This window comes from Vicia villosa, linkage group LG6 (assembly GCF_029867415.1).
Source record: "Vicia villosa cultivar HV-30 ecotype Madison, WI linkage group LG6, Vvil1.0, whole genome shotgun sequence".
Lineage (NCBI taxonomy): Eukaryota > Viridiplantae > Streptophyta > Magnoliopsida > Fabales > Fabaceae > Vicia > Vicia villosa.
In genome coordinates this window covers 64,338,227-64,348,451 of record NC_081185.1, presented here as the reverse complement: position 1 = coordinate 64,348,451, position 10,225 = coordinate 64,338,227, and positions in this window count along the sequence as shown.

The following is a 10,225-nucleotide window of genomic DNA, read 5'->3' as shown; positions in this document are numbered from 1 at the left end:
GAAACTTCACCATCTTCCTTTTTGACTTGACGTCTTTGAAAGAATGTCATATGGCCTCATGATCTTTTGAGGGGCTAATGACTTTGTTTGAAGGCGGACGAACTGTTTTCAGGGTGAAAACTGCCATTCGTCAACTGATGCCTGGGGAATCAACGAACTGTTTTCCTAAGAGGAAAACTGCCATTCATTGACTCTGTGGGGAGCTAAGCATCCCATGAGCAGACAAACTGTTTGAAGAAACTGCCATTTGTCGATCTCTTGAGTATTTAACAGACAAACTGTCTTTTCTTGGGAAAAGACTGCCATTTGCCAGTTGCTAGGGGAACAAACTGTCTTCTGCCGGGGAAGATTGCCATTTATCGACCCTTGTCATGAAAGAAAGTGAGCAAACTATCTTCTGCTGAAAGAGACTGCCATTCACTGACTCTGTTATGATAGAAAGTGAGCAAACTGTCTTCTGCTGAAAGAGACTGCCATTCGCTGACTCTGTTATGATAGAAAGTGAGTAAACTGTCTTCTGCTGAAAGAGACTGCCATTTGCTGACTTTGTTATGATAGAAAGTGAGCAAACTGTCTTCTGCTGAAAGAGACTGCCATTCGCTGACTCTGTTATGATAGAAAGTGAGCAAACTGTCTTCTGCTGAAAGAGACTGCCATTTGCTGACTTTGTTGGGGAATCTGAACTATCTTCTGGATGAAGACTATCATTTGCTGACTCCGCTAGGGAATCATTTGTCGATCTGCTGGGAGATTCTGAATTTTCCCTTGACAAGAAATGGCACCTCTTGACCCTGCTGGGGAAATACCAGACCTGTAGGGAGTTCCGGAATGTGAAGCAGACTATCTTACCTGAAGAAGACTGTCGAATGTCGCTCTGCAGGAGATTCTCAGTTGAGGGATTCCCAAAAGTGAACAAACTATCTCTTTGAGGGAGACCATCATTTATTGACTTGCTTGGGGAAACCTCTCTACACGGATCGTTGTCTTGAAGGAAAAAGTTTCTCCAGGACTTGCAGGGGAAACTTGAGTTCATGCCTTAATGACTTAGGCATTCTCATGACTAAAAGCCTAATTTGACTATGCAGTTGTGATGTAATGTATGCATGAATATGATGATAATTATAAAATGTAAAGTGAATGTGAATGGAATTGTCGCGGATGGAAAATCCTATGATACGACTGAAATTCTTGTGGATCAGAAGATGTCCTCTTCTTGGAGTTCGAACTCTCTCGGGAATATCTGGTTATCAGTTGTCCGCTGTCCGAAATGAGTAATATGAATTGAAGTAAAGATCCGTCATTGGGAGATGTTCGCAAAGCGACCTCATGGGGAAAACTTGGTTCCCGGAGTCTCAACCATTCTTGGAGCAACTGTTTGCATTCTTCCTATTGTTTGTAAACCTTAGAAAGAAATTTCACCTTTATCTTTGCAAGTAAACTCATTTTAATTTTATGAAAACATTTGTTTCAAGAAAATGACTGTTTAAACTTAAAATGCATTTCAAGAAACTGAATAAGACTAGATTGCAAAGGAAAGCACAAGGCTCAAATTATTATATATGGAATGGTAATCAGCCAAATGCTTGATTCCATGGAGTATTTACAAAGTTGGAAATTGGTAATTTTTGGGAAAAGGGCTACGATGAAACGTGACGACCGTTATCTTTCCCTTCCACTCCGAGTTGCGCTGTATTCGTGCTTCGTAGAAGATGACCTACTGCTGATGAATACTCCGCTATGGATTTTGAATGATCAAGTTTATCCTGAACACAGTTACTTGCCATATATCCCTAACTTTTGCGTAAACTACCCCTTTCGGGTTTTAAGTTTACCGGGATTGATTAATATATTCTTTTATGTCTCTAATTTTTGCCTGAATCGCCCTTTCGGGTTTTCGATTCACCGAGACGCTCTTTTTTGCCTAAGCCGCTCTTTGCGAGTTTTCAACTTAGCGAGCTGTTCTTTTTGTTTATTTAGGCGAAGTATTTCTTGACTGCGTCGACGTTCACAGGACGGGTGAATTCTTCTCCATCCATAGTCGTGAGTATTAAGGCTCCTCCTGAGAAAGCTCTCTTGACCACGTAGGGGCCGTCATAATTGGGAGTCCATTTCCCTCTCGAATCTGTGAGAAAAGATTGAATCTTTTTGAGTACAAGGTCGCCTTCTTTGATTGTGCGAGGTCGAACCTTTTTGTCGAAAGCTTTCTTCATTCTTTGTTGATATAGCTGTCCGTGGCATAAAGCTGTCATGCGCTTTTCTTTGATTAAGTTCAATTCATCGAATCTGCTTTGACACCACTCGGCTTCTGTTAATTTTGCCTCCATCAGAACTCTCATTGATGGGATTTCAACCTCTATAGGTAGGACTGCCTCCATGCCATATACAAGGGAGAAAGGAGTTGCTCCAGTCGAAGTGCGTACTGATGTACGGTAACCGTGAAGAGCATACGGGAGCATTTCATGCCAATCTTTGTAAGTAATGACCATCTTCTGAATGATTTTCTTGATGTTTTTGTTAGCTGCTTCTACAGCTCCATTCATCTTTGGTCTGTAAGGAGATGAGTTGTGATGTTCAATCTTGAATTCTTCACAAAGCTCCTTCATCATTTTGTTATTCAAATTTGACCCATTGTCAGTGATTATCTTGCTAGGAATGCCGTAGCGACAGATGATGTGATTCTTGATAAACCTGACGACAACTTGTCTTGTAACGTTTGCATATGAAGCTGCTTCAACCCATTTGGTGAAATAGTCTATGGCTACCAAGATGAAGCGATGTCCGTTGGACGCTTTTGGTTCGATCATTCCAATCATGTCGATTCCCCACATGGAGAAAGGCCAAGGGGAAGAGAGTATGTTGAGCAGAGATGGTGGTACATGAATTCTATCGGCGTAGATCTGGCATTTGTGACACCTCTTTGCGTACTGGTAGCAATCTGACTCCATCGTCAGCCAATAATATCCTGCTCTCAGTATTTTCCTTGTCATGGTATGTCCATTGGTGTGAGTACCAAAGGAACCTTCATGTATTTCCCTCATGAGTATTTCTGCTTCTTTTCTGTCAACGCATCTGAGCAGAACCATGTCGAAGTTTCTCTTGTACAGAACATCTTCATTCAGGAAGAATCTACAAGCTAACTTTCTCAAAGTCTTTCTATCTTTCTTTGATGCCCCAAGAGGGTACTCTTGCTTCTGAAGAAAGTTCTTGATGTCGTGATACCACGGTTTGTCGTCGATGATTGCTTCTACTGTGAACACATGAGCGGGCCTATCCAGGCGCATAACATCGATCCGAGGAATGTCATTCCAATGATTTATCCTAATCATGGAAGAGAGTGTGGCTAATGCATCAGCCAAATTGTTTTCTTCACGAGGAATGTGATGAAAATCTACCCTGTCGAAGAATGGTAATAATCTTCTCGCGTAGTCTTTGTAAGGAATTAGCCCTAGTTGGCGTGTTTCCCATTCTCCTTTGATTTGATTGATGACCAAAGCAGAATCTCCGTACACATCCAAGTGTTTGATTCTTAGATCCATGGCTTCTTCGAGACCCATGATGCAAGCTTCATATTCGGCCTCATTGTTTGTGCATTTGAAAGTTAATCTGGCAGTAAATGGAATATGGGTATCCTGAGGTGTAACAATGATTGCCCCAATTCCTCGTCCATAAGCATTGACAGCTCCGTCAAAGATTAAGCCCCACTGGGTGTTAGAACAAGATTTGTTCTTATCAATTATCTTAGTTTTGATGATAACAATAATATGAATTTTGCTTAAGATAATATGGTACTCTAATCCAATGCAATTTCCCTTTCAGGAAATATATAAAGAGTACGCATAATTCAGCGCTCAGAAGTTGTGTCTCAAATGGTTCAGCATGCAACATCAGAACATGGTCTGGCAAGACATCAGAAGATGGTCGAAGCAGAATCAGAACATGGGTCTATGGAAGCATCAGAAGAACATGAGATCAGAAGCACTGAAGATCAGAAGATGGTATCACGCTCAGAAGCACTTCAAGGTCAGAAGATCAGAAGATGCTATGCACCAAGCTGTTTGACTCTGATGATATTCAAACGTTGTATTCACAAACATCAGATCAGAAGGAAGTACACGTGGCAGACTACGCTGACTGACAAAAGGAACGTTAAAGCTACTAAAGGCTACGTCAGTAGACACAGCGTGAACAAGGCTCGAGGTAGTTGACAAAAGCGTATAACATTAAATGCAAAGCTGTACGGAACACGCAAAGCATTAAATGCATTCAACGGTCATCTTCTCAACGCCTATAAATATGAAGTTCTGATGAGAAGCAAGGTTAACGATTCCGCACCAATACAATTCAAATTAACTTGCTGAAACTCTGTTCAAATCAAAACTCAGAATCTTCATCTTCATCAAAGCTCACTACATTGCTGTTGTAATATCTTAGTGAGATTAAGCTTAAACTGTAAGAGAAATATCACAGTTGTGATTATCGCTTTTAAGAAGCATTTGTAAACTCTTAGAATTGATTACATTAAGTTGTAAGGAACTAGAGTGATCGGTTGATCATTATACTCTAGGAAGTCTTAGCAGTTGGCTGAGCAGGAAGTCTTGGCAGTTGGCTGAGCAGAAAGTCTTAGGAGTGAACTAAGCCTAGAGTGATCGTGTTGATCAGTAGACTCTAGAAAAGTCTTAGGAGTGAACTAAGCAGTTGTTCCTGGAGTGATCAGGTTGTGATCAGAAGACTCTGGAAGACTTAGTTGCGGCTAAGTGGAAAACCATTGTAATCCGTGCGATTAGTGGATTAAATCCTCAGTTGAGGTAAATCATCTCTGCGGGGGTGGACTGGAGTAGCTTCGTTAACAGTGAACCAGGATAAAAATAATTGTGCAATTTATTTTTATCGCCCAAGATTTTAAAGTCACACTTATTCAATCCCCCCCCTTTCTAAGTGTTTTTCTATCCTTCAATTGGCATCAGAGCGCCGGTTCTAAGGTGCAAGCACTTAACCGTGTTTAGAAAAGATTCAGGAAGAGAAAAACGCTTCATTTAAAAGATGGCTGATGAAAGTGAAAAGACTACATCTACATCTGGCTCTGCTGAGCAATACAACGGTAACAATGGTTATACTAGACCACCGGTATTTGATGGTGAAAACTTTGAATACTGGAAAGATAAACTGGAAAGTTACTTTCTGGGTCTAGATGGTGATCTATGGGATCTTCTGATGGATGGTTACAAACATCCAGTAAATGCCAGAGGCGTGAAGCTGTCAAGGCAAGAAATGAATGATGATCAAAAGAAGCTTTTCAGGAATCATCATAAATGTAGAACTGTTTTGCTGAATGCTATCTCTCATGCTGAGTATGAGAAGATATCTAACAGGGAAACGGCCTATGACATATATGAGTCCTTGAAAATGACTCATGAAGGAAATGCTCAAGTCAAGGAGACCAAAGCTCTAGCCTTAATCCAGAAGTATGAAGCCTTCAAGATGGAGGATGATGAAGACATTGAAAAGATGTTTTCGAGATTTCAAACTCTGACTGCTGGATTGAGAGTTCTTGACAAAGGATACACCAAGGCTGATCACGTAAAGAAGATCATCAGAAGCTTACCCAGAAGATGGGGTCCTATGGTGACTGCATTCAAGATTGCGAAGAATCTGAATGAAGTTTCTCTGGAAGAGCTTATCAGTGCCTTGAGAAGTCATGAGATTGAGCTGGACGCAAATGAGCCTCAAAAGAAAGGTAAGTCTATTGCATTAAAATCTAATATCAAGAAATGCACTAACGCTTTTCAGGCTAGAGAAGAAGATCCTGAAGAATCAGAATCTGAAGAAGAAGATGAACTGTCCATGATTTCCAGAAGGGTAAATCAACTCTGGAAGAGCAAGCAAAGGAAGTTCAGAGGCTTCAGAAGTTCAAGGAAATTTGAACGTGGAGAATCTTCTGATGAAAGAAGATTTGACAAGAAGAAGGTCATGTGCTATGAATGCAATGAGCCTGGACACTACAAGAATGAATGTCCAAATCTTCAGAAGGAAAGTCCCAAGAAAAAGTTTCATAAGAAGAAAGGTCTTATGGCAACCTGGGATGAGTCAGAAGATGATTCAGAAGATGAGCAGGCCAACTGTGCGCTGATGGCGACAGAAGATGACGAATCAGAATCTACATCAGAATCAGATTCTGAAGAGGTATTTTCTGAACTTACTAGAGATGAGTTAGTTTCCGGTCTAACTGAACTTCTGGAACTCAAGTCTCAGATTAGTCTCAAATACAAAAAGCTGAAAAAGCAATTTGAATTTGAAACAAAGAAGCTTGAGTTGGAGAATTCTGAATTAAAAGAAAAGCTTTTAAAATTATCCAATAATGTTGGATCTCCTTCTGATTCAGAAAAATCCACTCCCAGTCTAAACCATATTCTGAAAGAATATGATTTAAGTTTCAGGAAGTTCTTATCTAGAAGTATTGGCAGAAGTCAGCTAGCTTCTATGATATATGTTGTGTCTGGAAACAAAAGAGTTGGCATTGGTTTTAAGGGTGAAACCCCATACAAACTTGAACCTGTTGATGAAATGAAAATTACATACAAGCCATTGTATGATCAGTTCAAGTATGGCCACTCACATGATATTAGGCACACTTCACATGCACAAAGTTTTCACATTACACACACTAAGAAGCATGTGACACAACCTAGGAAATATCATGAAACTCACATTAAGAATTATCATGCTGTTTCTCCTATTGCTTACAATGCTAAATCCAAGTTCAAACAGAACTTGAGAAAATCTAACAAGAAAGGACCCAAAAAGATGTGGGTACCTAAGGATAAGATTATTCCTATTGCAGATATCCTTGGCTGCAAGAAGGACAAAGCACAACATGTCATGGTACCTGGACTCTGGATGCTCGCGACACATGACAGGAAGAAGGTCTATGTTCCAAGACCTGGTGCTTAAGTCTGGAGGAGAAGTCAAGTTCGGAGGAGATCAGAAGGGCAAGATAATTGGCTCTGGAACTATAAAGTCTGGTAACTCTCCTTCCATCTCTAATGTACTTCTTGTAGAAGGATTAACACATAACCTCTTATCTATCAGTCAATTGAGTGACAATGGTTATGATATAATCTTCAATCAAGAGTCTTGCAAGGCTGTAAATCAGAAGGATGGCTCAATCCTATTTACAGGCAAGAGGAAGAACAACATTTATAAGACAGATCTGCAAGATCTTATGAGTCAGAAGGTGACTTGTCTTATGTCTGTTTCTGAAGAGCAGTGGGTCTGGCACAGGAGATTAGGTCATGCTAGTTTGAGAAAGATCTCTCAGATTAACAAACTAAATCTTGTCAGAGGACTCCCTAATCTGAAATTCAAATCAGATGCTCTTTGTGAAGCATGTCAGAAGGGCAAGTTCTCCAAACCTGCATTCAAGTCTAAGAATGTTGTTTCTACCTCAAGGCCATTAGAACTCTTGCACATTGATCTGTTTGGCCCAGTCAAAACAGCATCTGTCAGAGGAAAGAAATATGGATTAGTCATCGTAGATGATTATAGCCGCTGGACTTGGGTAAAATTCTTAAAACACAAGGATGAGACTCATTCAGTGTTCTTTGATTTCTGCATTCAGATTCAATCTGAAAAAGAGTGTAAAATCATAAAGGTCAGAAGTGATCATGGTGGTGAATTTGAGAACAGATCCTTTGAAGAATTCTTCAAAGAAAATGGTATTGCCCATGATTTCTCTTGTCCTAGAACTCCACAGCAAAATGGGGTTGTAGAATGAAAGAATAGGACTCTTCAAGAAATGGCCAGAACCATGATCAATGAAACCAATATGGCTAAGCATTTCTGGGCAGAAGCAATAAACACTGCATGCTATATTCAGAATAGAATCTCTATCAGACCTATTCTAAATAAGACTCCCTATGAATTGTGGAAGAATAAAAAGCCCAACATTTCATATTTCCATCCTTTTGGATGTGTATGCTTTATTCTGAACACTAAAGATCATCTTGGTAAGTTTGATTCCAAAGCACAAAAATGTTTCCTTCTTGGATATTCTGAACGCTCAAAAGGCTACAGAGTATATAATACTGAAACATTGGTTGTAGAAGAATCAATCAATATCAGGTTTGATGATAAGCTTGGTTCTGAAAAACCAAAGCAGTTTGATAATTTTGCAGGTTATGATATTGACATATCAGAAGTTGTTGAGCCAAGAAGCAACGCATCAGAAGCAGAGCTTCTCAGAAGCAAAGAATCTGAAGACCAAGTATCAGCTTCTCTGGAAGATCTAAGCATATCTGAAGAACCATCTGTCAGAAGATCATCCAGACTCATCTCTGGTCATTCAGAAGATGTCATTCTTGGAAAGAAGGATGATCCAATCAGAACAAGAGCATTCCTTAAGAACAATGCAGATTGTCAATTAGGTCTTGTATCTTTGATCGAGCCAACTTCTGTTGATCATGCTCTAGAAGATCCAGACTGGATAATTGCTATGCAAGAAGAACTAAATCAGTTTACAAGGAATGATGTTTGGGATCTTGTTCCTAGACCAGATGGATTCAACATAATCGGTACAAAATGGGTCTTCAGAAACAAGCTCAGTGAGAAAGGTGAAGTGGTAAGAAACAAAGCCAGACTGGTGGCTCAGGGTTATAGTCAGCAAGAAGGGATTGACTACACAGAAACCTTTGCACCAGTGGCCAGGTTAGAATCTATTCGTCTATTAATTTCTTTTGCCACTCAACATAACATCACTCTCTATCAGATGGATGTTAAGAGTGCCTTCTTAAATGGTTATATAGATGAAGAAGTTTATGTCCATCAACCTCCTGGTTTTGAAGACTCTATGTCTCCTAATCATGTTTTTAAACTTAAGAAATCATTATATGGATTGAAACAGGCTCCCAGAGCTTGGTATGAACGCTTAAGTTCTTTCCTTCTGGATAATGGTTTCACTAGAGGAAAAGTGGACACTACTCTCTTTTGTAAAACCTTTGAAAAGGATATTTTAATTTGTCAAATATATGTAGATGATATTATTTTTGGAACATCTAATGCTACACTTGGAAAGGAGTTTGCTAAGTCTATGCAGGCTGAGTTTGAAATGAGCATGATGGGAGAACTCAAGTACTTCCTTGGAATACAAATAAATCAAACATCAGAAGGAACGTACGTTCACCAAACCAAGTATGTGAAGGAACTTCTGAAGAAGTTTAATCTTCTAGACTGCAAAGAAGCCAAAACTCCTATGCATCCAACATGCATCCTAGGTAAGGATGAGGTAAGTAAGAAGGTAGATCAGAAGTTATACAGAGGTATGATTGGATCTCTTCTATATTTGACTGCTTCTAGACCTGACATTTTGTTCAGTGTTTGTTTGTGTGCTAGATTCCAATCAGATCCTAGAGAATCTCATTTAACTGCTGTTAAGAGAATTCTAAGGTATCTGAAAGGTACTACTAATGTTGGCTTAGTTTACAGAAAATCTAAAGAATACAACTTAGTAGGATTCTGCGATGCTGATTATGCTGGAGACAGAATAGAAAGAAAAAGTACTTCAGGAAGTTGCCAATTTCTTGGAAGTCATTTGATCTCATGGTACAGCAAGAAGCAAGCAACTATTGCTCTATCAACAACAGAAGCAGAATATGTTGCTGCTGCTGGTTGTAGTACACAGATGCTCTGGATGAAAAGTCAGTTGGAAGACTATCAGATATATGAGAGTAACATTCCTATATTCTGTGATAATACTTCTGCTATATGTTTATCTAAGAATCCCATTCTTCATTCAAAAGCTAAACATATTGAGATAAAACATCATTTCATAAGGGACTATGTTCAGAAGGGTGTTATTTCTTTAAACTTTGTGGATACAGACCATCAATGGGCTGATATCTTTACAAAACCCCTGGCTGAAGATAGGTTTAAGTTCATTCTGAAGAACATCAGTATGGATTTATGCCCAGAATGAGAAGATGAGAAGTTCTCATGTATGAGTATCTTCTGAAATGAATGAGGAAAATTTTTTTTTTGTCAGAAGTTCTGATTAAATTCTTTTAGAAATTATGATTCGGTTATTACTAACGTTTCATTGTCTAAGTTGATTCAGAACCTCTTTTAAAGCAAAACAGCTGTTACGTTTTATCTCGGGATGGTAAACCTGTCGTTACTATTCATGGATAAGCGCGCGTGCAGTTGAAGGGACGCCGACCATAGGTAACTGTGCCAG